At 40.5% G+C, this 11,832-nt stretch overlaps 1 long non-coding RNA gene across 1 annotated transcript; it reads left to right on the forward strand.

Annotated features, from left to right (window-relative positions):
- The first annotated feature begins 10,478 nt into the window (after window positions 1–10,478).
- On the forward strand, window positions 10,479–11,257 carry LOC115779805 (uncharacterized). The gene is made up of 3 exons (XR_004019944.1): window positions 10,479–10,628; window positions 11,032–11,112; window positions 11,232–11,257. It is a non-coding gene; the product is annotated as an uncharacterized LOC115779805 (long non-coding RNA).
- The last annotated feature ends 575 nt before the right edge of the window (window positions 11,258–11,832 follow it).

Raw genomic sequence — 11,832 nt, forward strand, 5'->3', positions numbered from 1 at the left:
TCCAGGAAGAAAACCTGGCAAATCGTTGGGAACCCAGATGTTCAGGGGATGTGGTTGTGCTCAAGGTAGATGCTAGAGGTCGCACATCTGGATCTATGTGTGGCTCAACCAGATCGTAGCTTCTCTCAGGGACCACTAGCTCAGGTAAGTGCAGAAACTTAGGTCCAACCAACCAGTTGGTATGGATGAGTTGGCCAGCAGCAACAAAACGAGTTACATGATCTGCTGGGTTCTGATCTGTGGGTACGAAGTACCATTGGTTTGGATTAGATGATCTTCTGATCCGTAGTACCCGATTGCTGACATAGACGTAGAACTAGGGGTGGGTAAAATAATTGAAGAATCGATGCATCGCAATAATTTCACGCAAAATTCATAATCGATTAGGGGGCTCCTCAGAATCGATTCACCTCCTGACACGTTGGGGGCGCTGAGAGTTTGGTTACTGTGCTGAACACCTGAGCGCATAACAACAGTCATGGCGAGCAGCTGTAGAAAGCTAACTCCGTCAACTTTTAAGTCAGATGGTTGGGCTCATTTTGCTTTCCCGTCTAAATCTGGAACTCAAGAAGTCGACAAAAGCAAGGTGGTATGTAAGCTGTGCCAGAGGGAATTAAAGTACTGCAGTAACACGACAAACCTGCGCAACCACTTAACCAGATACCACGCAGATGCGCTACAAAAACACAAAGCACAACCTGTTGTTGTCATGCCAAGCTAAAAGGTACCTTTGCATCCCAGGCAGTAGTGTACCTGCTGAAAGGATCTTTTCCACAGCAGGTGACATAGTCACAGCCCAGAGAAGTGCATTGAAGCCTGAGCATGTGGATCAGCTGCTTTTTCTGAACAAGAATCTCCACGTGCCCACTTAGTCTGTAACCAGAAATGAAGAACTGTACTGTTACAGTACAATTCTTTATTTCTGGCTACAGTACTATAGTTCAGTTCAAGATATGTTCAAAAATTAGAGGTTAATCACTACATGTTCAAAAGCTAAGAATGTTTACAAGCACTATACTTTTTCAGTGCAATTCAGTTGAATACAACCCTATGATTCGTGTTTAAATCTGCACTGATATGCACATATGTTATTGAAATGCATTTTTATTTATATTAGACTTTCAAGAGATAAGCTATGCCTAATTTTATTTTACATGCACTTTATTTTTTATTGTTTATTAAGAACAGTTTTCTACTTTAAGCACATTGCAGAAAGAAGTTTGTTTCTTTGCTCAGAAATGTGATGTTACAGAAGTTTGTATGAAAATAAATATTTTCAAAATATCAACATTATCTTAAATCATTTGTGTCTTCACAACTTTAAATCAATATCAAATCGAATCGAATCGCAACAGCAATAATCGAAATCGAATCGAATTGAATCGAATCCTGAGGTTCCTAACAATACCCAGCCCTACGTAGAACCGTCTAGTTTCGTTATGGATGTAGCCCAGGACCACTTTACTATCCGTATAGTAAGATACAGTGTCGAGCTGAAAGTTCAGTTCTGTGGACACTAGGTCAGCTAGCTCGATGACAAGCACTGCTGCACAGAGCTCCAATCTGGGAATTGTATGCTCTGGACGTGGGGCTAGCCTGGCTTTGCCCATGACAAATCCAATCTGATTGCAACCTCCAGTGTCTGTGACTTTCAAATACGCTACCGCAGCAATAGCCTTAATCGATGCATCAGAGAAGACACACAACTCTTTCCTGGCGGCTGCTGAAGGTGACATTTTGGTGTATAATCTGGGAATCGAAAGGTGAGAGAGTTCAGTCAAAGATGCTCTCCACACTAACCAGGCTTCCTCCCTTTCCTTTGGTAGAGGTGCGTCCCAATCTCCACTACCTTGCGTGAGCTCTCTTAAGATTGCCTTGCCTTGGATAGTGACTGGTGCTGCAAATCCAAGAGGATCGTAAAGACTGTTGATGGTAGATAAGATTCCACATCGGGTGTAAGGCTTCATCTCCTCTGTGACACTGAAATGGAAACAGTCTGTCTGGAGGTTCCAACCGAGTCCAAGACTGCGTTGCATTGGAAGCTGATCGGCCTCAAGGTCTAGCTCTTTCAAATCGCTGGCCCGATCAGATGGAGGAAAAGCCTCCATGACCTCCTTGCTATTTGCAGTGACCTTGTGCAGTCTCAGATTTGACTTCGAAAGTACATCTTGTGTTCTTTTGAGCAGGCTGATGGCAGCCTCAGTTGTGGGTAGAGACTTCAGCCCGTCATCTACATAGAAGTCATGCATCACGAAATGCTGAACATCATGGTCGACATGGAACTCACCACCTTGAACAGACTGGTGCAGACCGTTGATGGCCACTGCAGGAGAGGGGCTATTGCCAAAGACGTGGACCCTCATACGATAATCGACAATGCCTTTGGAGAGGTCATTGTCTTCATACCAAAGGAAACGTAAGAAGTTCCTGTCCTCCTCTTTGACTAGAAAGCAGTAGAACATCTGCTCGATGTCTACTGTGAAGGCAATTGCTTCCTCTCTGAAGCGGATCAGAACTCCGAGGAGTGTATTGTTCAAATCCGGTCCAGTTAGCAGCACATCATTGAGGGATATGTCATTGAACTGGGCACTCGAATCGAAGACAACCCGGATTTGTTTCGGTTTCCTCGGGTGGTAAACACCGAATGTGGGTAAGTACCACCTTTCTTCTTCTTCGCTGAGTGGAGGAGCTAACTCCGCATGGTTGTTCTCAAGCATTTTGCCCATGAAGCTCAAGAAGTGCTCTCTCATTTCAGGCTTCTTGTCAAGGTTGCGCCTGAGAGATGTGAGACGTTTCAATGCTTGAGACCTATTGTTGGGGAGCCGTGGGCGTGGATGTTTAAAAGGCAATGGCGCTATCCAGCTATTGTTTGAGTCTTTGTGAAGTCCTTCCTGCATTATGTTCATGAAGTACACGTCCTGAATTGACGTTGCTACTTGGTTGTTGTTTTTAGTTCTTTGAAAGACTGAGCATCCTAGGTGGTCAGCCTCACAAACAGATGACTCCTCCAAGCATGCTGGAAGGTGTTCGTTGGCTGGGAATCTGCCATAACTTTCCTTAACATGAAACACATTTGGACATGGTCCAGGCAGTGGTGAAGAAGGTGCAAACTGTTGATGGCTTGTGCACGTTGCCCAGGCATACATTGCTGACTATCACCCACCCCAAGTCCAACTTCTGCGCGTAAGGTGAGTTGGGTGCCGTTCACCTGTCTGTGGACTTTGTGAACACGGAGCATGTCACGGCCCAGGAGAAGCATGATTGGGGCATTTGGATCGGCCTCTGGGATCAGGTGTGCCAATGACTTTAGGTGAGGATGGTGGAATGCCACATCGGGAGTTGGAATCTCATCTCTGTTGTTCGGGATGTCATTACACTCTATAAGACTTGGTAATGGGAGGCGAACAGTTCCATCCAGAGATTCCACTTCGTAGCCCGAAGCCCTTCTTCCCGATACTTGCTTCACTCCAGCACATGTTCTCAAAGTGTAAGGAGAACTTGAACTTGTGTCGCTGAAGACTTCGAAGAACCGTGAGGTAACTAGCGATCGGTTGCTTTGTTAATCTAAGATGGCGTAGACTCTCTTAGCCTTGTCTCTTGACCCAGATGGATAAACCTTTACAAGGCTTATTTTGGAACACGACCTCTCAGCAAGATCTCCACCACAAACTTGAGTGCATTGGGTTTTGACCTGTGGTTGAAGGGAAAGTTCGTCCTCCCCGCCGTGCTCCGATGGAGGATCTACCTCTGCTGCCCAAGGTGGTGGCCCAGGGTGAAGCGCTGTTGGATGCTTTTCACTATTACTTTCAGCACACTGGATTTTTGCTGTGCAGTTCTTTGCTACATGCAGTGTGGAGGAATAACATTTAAAGCAAACACGATTCTCCTTCAAGAAGCTCATACGGTCTTCAATGGACTTCTCCCTAAATGAGCGACATTTGCGCAGTGGGTGTGGCTTTTTATGTAGAAGACACACTTTGTTGCAATCATCAGATTTTGAGAAGAGCTCGTTCGTTCTTGAGATTGTTTTGGAGAAAACCTCGGTTTTGTGCGTAGAAACCTCTCTGTGTTTGTTTGACTTCCAAGCTGTCCTCTCAGCCCTTGGACCAATCTCCTCTTGAGTGTTGAGATTAAAACTTGGGTCGTTCCGAATGCTTGCTTCTTGACTGATAAAATCCACAAAAAATCCAAATGGTGGATATGAAACCTGATATCTTTGCTTGTATGCTGAACCTACTGATGCCCATTTCTCCTGTAGGTTACAGGGGAGTTTTCGCAGGATTGGATTGATACCTCTCGCCGTGTCAAGGAAGGTAAGGCCAGGTAAATCTCCTTCATCCTTGGCTGCCAGGAGTTCGCTCAGTAGATCGCTCAACTTGATTAATTTGAAATAGTCTTGGTTCGTTATTTTGGGAAAGGTCTCAATTCTTTTGAAGAGGGCGTCTTCTATAATTTCAGCAGAGCCGTACGTTTGGTTGAGTCGGTTCCAAATCATTGTCAGTCCTGCATCTGGGCGGTTTATGTGGATTGCTCTAATTTGCTCCACATGTTCAGCTGACTCTTTGCCTAGCCACTTAAGCAGAAGGTCCATCTCCTCACTAGATGTCAGACGTAAACCATGGATGGCAGACTGAAATGATCATTTCCAGGCTCTATAGTTCTGAGGTTTATCATTAAAGTCGAGTAAACCCGTAGATACAAGCTCCCGTCGAGCTAGATATCTCACAAAGTCATTCACATTAGAATCGTCGAATTGAGGATTTAAATATGATGAATGAGGGGGATGACCGCTGCTGTTCACTCGTGGCATGGAAGGTTGCACTGGAGTAAAATGGTCATGCTCAAATCGGACTGTGTTTTTCTCATGAGTGAGCTCCTGATGGACATGAGCCTGCTGTGGAGTCTGGGAAAAGAACTGAGATGCACAATTATCTTGATTTGGAATGAAGGGCTTAGCATCTGGCATAAGGTGCATAGGTAAGGCATCAGTATCCAGCTGTGGCTTTGAAGGAAGGGTGACTTTTTGATGTTCTACATCCAACTGTTGAACTTGGTTGAGAACATACTCTTTAGTTCGTTCGATGGTTTCTAAGGAAGGCATTTCCCAGTTTGACTGGCTGCTGGGTGGGTTTTTTTTTCAAATTGGCAGCTGCTTCAAGTGCTTCAGCTTCAGTGACAGCTGCAGCTGTTTCCTTTTTGATGCTAAGAATTTCCATTGAGGCTTCTAATTTGGCCTTTTGAAGCTTTAAATTAGCTTCCTCTTCGGCGAAGGCGAGGCGAGCTTTTGCTGCTTCCGCTTTTGCTCTTGCTTTAGCAGCAGCAGACTATGTATTTGATGCTCTTGATCGTACTGAAGAACATGAGGCTCGGGATCGCGTCTCCCATGTTGCTGCTTCCTCTGTCATCATTGCCTATTTTCTTGTAATAATTTAGAGAGGTGAATGTTCTATTGATCGTCCACTAGCTGGGTGTAGTGATGTGTAGTCGGATCTTCCAGCTTGCACTGCGATGTCTAGCTCGTTGCGAAGCCGTGGTTTCACTGTACTGCCCTCATCACATGCAGCGAATGCATCTAGACAGTCAGCTAAACTCTTCCTGAATATCAAGACTCTGAGGAAAGTTGCTTTCTTGTCCACAGGTTTATTGACACCAAGGAAGTGTGAAACTAAAACACACAAAAGGATACATCACTTATTCAGTTTTTGCTTTTCTTTTTAACATGTACACATACGATTAATGTGAATAAATGAAATGATTCTCTACATGAATTAGCTTCTAGTTCTTAACTGTTGCTGTTCTACACAGTCTTAATTTACGTCGATAATATGTAACAATTTCCCGTGTATATATGACAATGAACTAGCGTATTTATCACGGTAGCTTGGTCTGATGATGAATCAACAGCAATACTGTGACCTTGCATAGAACATTCACAAATATTTAAGTACAAACTTCACAAACCAAAAATTCTATGAACATAACGATCTACAACAAAATATCAAACATAACATACCCACGATGCTCCGTTCAGAGCGAAGATGTATCCAGATGTTACTGGATTGACTAAACACATGGATAACACTCAGAAATCTCACTCTCGACCTACTTCCTGGTTGAGGTCACATGACACATAGTTGGGCTGTACCTCTTAAAGGGACAGTCACGTATACAGATACACCCACTAAAAACACTCAACAGCACAGTAACTATGAATGCTTGTGAATAATTTAAAACCAAATTTCTGTTATTGCTGCATTTTAATTGTTAATTATTTTTGTAATTGTTTTGCAATAGAATTGTTAAGCAACTTATTGTCAATGCTCATTTGTGCCCCTTTGTTTCTCTTCTGTAGAGTAACAGCTGTACCCTCAGTGCACTATGTCCCAATTTAAACACTTCAAAGTTTTTGTGTCTGTGGACACCTTCATACAGTAACAACTGTAGCCTGACACAGTAGCGCGATTAATACTGTCTGCACAGACTGTTCTTGGCATTGTCATCTTGATTGTACAGTAACCATGGTAACTTTATGGTTATTCTTATTGCAAACAGCTGTTTTTCTGTACAGAGTAAATATCTGTAACAAAGCAGTCATGATCAGTGTCACTCATTTTACTGCATAAGTCAAAAATATTGTTTCCTCTGCAGACTTACATTATTTTCTTCCTGTCATATAAAGTGTATTATTACCAGGGACTTTACATTTTAACTTTACATTTCCCTTGTTTAATGTAATGGAAAATTTGTTTTTCAACTCAAATAACCTCTGTGTACTTCTTTGGTATGTAATTGTAATTTTCTAGCACAAAGACCGAGTGTGTGAAGATGAGAAAAACAACTTGACTGTAGGCTGCGTCCAAGGCCATGGCGCACTTGTTATCATGCAGGTGCTACTTGGTGGTGGGAATCTGAACTCCCCATTGATAGTGGAACAAGATTGTATCAACACAATAGTATAAAGAAATGGGTGTTACTTCTGTGCTTTGGTCAGTGCTGGTGCAAAGGCTGTTCGTGCTGTATTGATCCCTTTGCAAAGGTTAATTCTTCACTTTCAATAAATCATCAAAAAATCAGTTTGGTTTCAGAGCTCAACTTGTTTTTTTCCACCACATTCAACATTTAAAAAAGGGACATTATTTTATTCAAACAGAGCCTGTGTTCAGCGTAATTTATTGTTTGGTCATTTCCTGTTTTACTGAGAGGGTTTGTTTTAAAGGGATCTTTTATGCTCTTTTTAATCTCCATCTTTTTATTCTTGGAAGTTATTTATAACGAGTCTGTGTTAAACCCCTCATTTCAGCCACAGCCTGTTTTAGCTTCCTTTGAGAGAAACTTTCTCCTGATTGGTGGAACAAGATGATATTTGAACAGCAGATAGGAGGAGGTGCTGTGCTCATAGTCAAAGCTCTGTGACTTTATATGGTCTCCTGTGTGGTTTCCGACTTGTCAAATCTGTTTGTCATGAGGTCCTGACATGTCATGTGATGTTTCCAGGCCTTTGCTATGGTTTGACAAAAAAAGACATTCATGATTTGTAGTAATGTGGCTGCTTCTCAATAGACTACATAACATAATCTACATATACATGCGTACATTCCAAATTACATTTTAACCACAGGGATCCTTTTGTAATGTCTGGTGAACACGCTAGCTACTCAAGAGAAAAGATTCATAAAAAAATTGGACCTTTTAATGTAGAGGTAAAACAATAACTTAGATTGGCTTATACCCTGGCACATGGTGAGGGGAGCACAAACAAATGGATCAGAGAAAACATTAGCATTTTTTCTTCTAGCACACAATTAACATTGTGAATTGGTCATTTTCAGTGCATCATGTGACCACAATAAATACCTAAATATTAGTGACCATAAGCCTCAAGTACCATGGTTAACTGATTATTGTTAGTATATCATTGTTATTGTGAACGTGTTACCATGTTAGCAACATCAGCATTCAGGTCAAAGTTCACAGAGCTCAGAGAGCTGTGAGCATGACATATCTGTGTCTGACATCTCTTCATATTTGCTAAAATGGACTTTATGTACTTTGTAGCCTGAGTGTCACAACACTGGAAATAAATATATTCACTAAATCACACCGACTACATAAATTTAATTATATAATACCTGCAAAATGAGTACAATCATACACAAACAGTGTCCATCCCATGTAAGCTGTATTTGCTTATTAGGATCAGTGAGTGTATGTTTACTATTGTTTCTATTTTTCTAGTATGAAGCTACAACCCTTCTAAAACACTGAAAATATGTCTGTGAATTATTTGTGGAATTGAAACACATGATATAACGCATGAATGTATTGATCTCCTGACTATTCTAGTCAATAAGCACCTTGAAGAAACATGAAAGCAAAGCAACACAAATGATCAACAAACACTAACTGTTCTGTATCAACACTGAGGTTGGCTGAATATTTTCTTGTTATATGGTGAGAGTTTTAAAAAGCACGTTAATGAAAAGTGTTTCTCACAGTGGTCAGTTAGTGTGAAACTGTGGTTTTCCTGAACGCAAGTTCTCAAAATGACATTTAATGTAGGCGACAGTCAGAGCAGTCAGACCGACTGCTGTAGTCTGTTCTGCACATTCAATCATTCATTTTATCATGGCTGATCTCCTGACACTGGTCGTTCTCATGTGTAAGTTAAATTTCTTATCAGGCTCTGTTGATGTTCATGTCAGCTGTTACTTGTTGATGTTTCACTTATTCATCTTATTACTGTTGAATCTATTTTATATTTTCTTCTTCAGACTCTTTTTATGAAATCAAAGCACAAGGTCAGCCTCAGTTTCATTTTTTTTATCACAACACTAACTCAGCTTTGCTCATCATGAATACTTTATGACATGTGCAGCTATTAACTATTTGAAATAACATCTGTGCATCTGAAATTTCAGTTCGTCTTCTACCTGAACTGACTGTGAGCTCACCTGTGATCACAGAGACAGAATCAGTCACACTGAGCTGTCAGACTCCATCATCTGTTTCTGTGTCTCAGTGTGATTTCTACATCGCAAACCAAAAACTATCCAAAGGCTCCTCCTGTGTGCAGACACTGACACTGACAGGGACTGAGCTGCTGAGGATCGCACACAGGAGTTTACCTGCTCAGGTTGAAGTGAAATGTTCTTACACTGTTCAAGTTGATGCTAATAAACAAAAAGTTGCTGACAGCAGCCCATCCACCATCAACATAACCAGTGAGTGAATAAATGACATGAACATTCTAGTATGTGTTTCAATAATGCTTTTGTAGTTGAATAATTAATATCTAAGTGCTTACTCTGCCATTATAAATATATTGTGTAAAATATAACATGGATGGAAATGTTTTGAATTAATCAAACATATACTTTATTTTTCAGCCATTCTTCCACCTGAACTGACCATGAGCTCACCTGTGATCACAGAGACAGAATCAGTCACACTGAGCTGTCAGACTCCATCATCTGTTTCTGTGTCTCAGTGTGATTTCTACATCGCAAGCCAAAAACTATCCAAAGGCTCCTCCTGTGTGCAGACACTGACACTGACAGGGACTGAGCTGCTGAGGATCGCACACAGGAGTTTACCTGCTCAGGTTGAAGTGAAATGTTCTTACACTGTTCAAGTTGATGCTATTACACAAAAAGTTGCTGACAGCAGCCCATCCACCATCAACATAACCAGTGAGTGAATAAATGACCATGAACATTCTAGTATGTGTTTCAATAATGCTTTTGTAGTTGAATAATTAATATCTAAGTGCTTACTCTGCCATTATAAATATATTGTGTAAAATATAACATGGATGGAAATGTTTTGAATTAATCAAACATATACTTTATTTTTCAGCCATTCTTCCACCTGAACTGACCGTGAGCTCACCTGTGATCACAGAGACAGACTCAGTCACACTGAACTGTCAGACTCCATTATATGTTCGTGTGTCTTGGTGTTATTTCCTCATTTCAGGAGTGAAAACTGCTAAAACATCTCCTTGTCTGTGGACTCTGACAGGGTCTAAACTTCTGTCATGGACACATCAAAGTCCACCTGTTACCATCGAAGTGACCTGTTATTACCTTTATTTACAGAAATCTCCAGTGAGTAAAATATCAGAAATCACCATAAAAAGTGAGTAAATATTGCAGCAGTGTACTAATATGAGGATGTTAGGATCACTATAAACCAAAACAAAATAAACTATTTTCTACTATGGGGTTGAAGGAAGTGTGAGGAAAATTGTTTATATTATTTGATTTTAATTTTCAAATAAATGAAACATTTCCTTATCTAACTAATATATTTTTTTTTTGGGACATTTTTTTTAGCTCCTCGACCTGAGCTGACAGTGAATCCACGGGTGATCATAGAACCAGACTCAGTCACAGTGAACTGTCAGACTCCATCATCTGTTTCTGTGACTCAGTGTTTTTTGTACTTTATGAGAAGAAGAAAATCTACATCCATCTCCTGCCTGCAGACACTGACAGGAAGTGAACTCCTCTCTTTGGCACAGCAGAGTTCACCTGCTGAGCTTGAAGTCACATGTTTTTACATGTCAGAGCATAAAGGAGGACAATATCAGTCTCCTCACAGTAACATGTCCTCCATCAGCATCCAAAGTAAGTGATCATACTGCATTGGTCTGTATTATACCTTAGTACAGTGTGTGTGCATATATTTTTAGTTTTAACAAACCAGCTAAAAAGTGGTGTTTATAAAGCAGGTGATACATGTTTTCATTCTTGAATAAACTGTCAGTTTGGTGAAATTATTTAACTTTATGTCCAGGAAGTACTATTCTAAGCAGTTATGAATGTATTTACACTGAATTAAATGTTACGTATTGACTTCAGATGACAAATATTATTTTGAATTTTAAAGTTGAATGCTTAGTGTGAAATATTGTCAGTGCTGTTGGATGGTAGAAGTGCCAGTAATAGTGGAATAGAAATACTTTCTGAAGTGATTCCACAAGAAACTCAAGTAACAAAGAAATCACAACATCATCTTCTTTCATTACAGAGGAACAAAGCACTTTGACCTCATCTACTCCTGAACCTATGAAATTCACAACTCACAAACTCACGAGAGTCACGATTCCTGGTAAGACTTTTACAAGTGAATAAAATGCCCCATCAGTGGCTGTTTTTTTTTTTTTTTTTGACCTTACTTATAAAGTGTAAATAACCAAGAAATCACAATCTCATCTTCTTTTATAGTAGAGGAACAAAGCACTTTGACCTCATCTACTCCTGAACCTATGAAATTCACAACTCATGAACTCACGAGAGTCACGATTCCTGGTAAGACTTTTACAAGTGAATAAAATAACCTATCAGTGGCTGTTTTTTTTTTTTTTACATGTTCATTAAACCATTGACCTTACTTATGAAGTGTAAATAACCAAGAAATCACAATCTCATCTTCTTTTATTGCAGAGGAACAAAGCACTTTGACCTCATCTACTCCTGAGCCTATGAAATTCACAACTCACAAACTCACGAGAGTCACAATTCCTGGTAAGACTTTTACAAGTGAATAAAAACGCCTACGTCATTGGCAATATCAGTCTCCTCACAGTAACATATCCTCCATCAGCATACAAAGGAAGTGCTCATACTGCATTTTAAAAAGTAAATCTCTCAGAGCAGTTTCTATTACCTCGTCCATCGATAGGTGGTGTTTTTGGTAGCATAAATTGGAAAATTATGAACAGCTTTTGATTTAAATATCTGCAATTGTTGGGGGTGGTACAAGGAAAAAAATGATTATATTTTGGTGGTGATCTGGATCACAATGAGGATCCAAGAATCTTTAATATGA

Source organism: Archocentrus centrarchus, chromosome 5 (assembly GCF_007364275.1).
Source record: "Archocentrus centrarchus isolate MPI-CPG fArcCen1 chromosome 5, fArcCen1, whole genome shotgun sequence".
Classification (NCBI taxonomy): domain Eukaryota; kingdom Metazoa; phylum Chordata; class Actinopteri; order Cichliformes; family Cichlidae; genus Archocentrus; species Archocentrus centrarchus.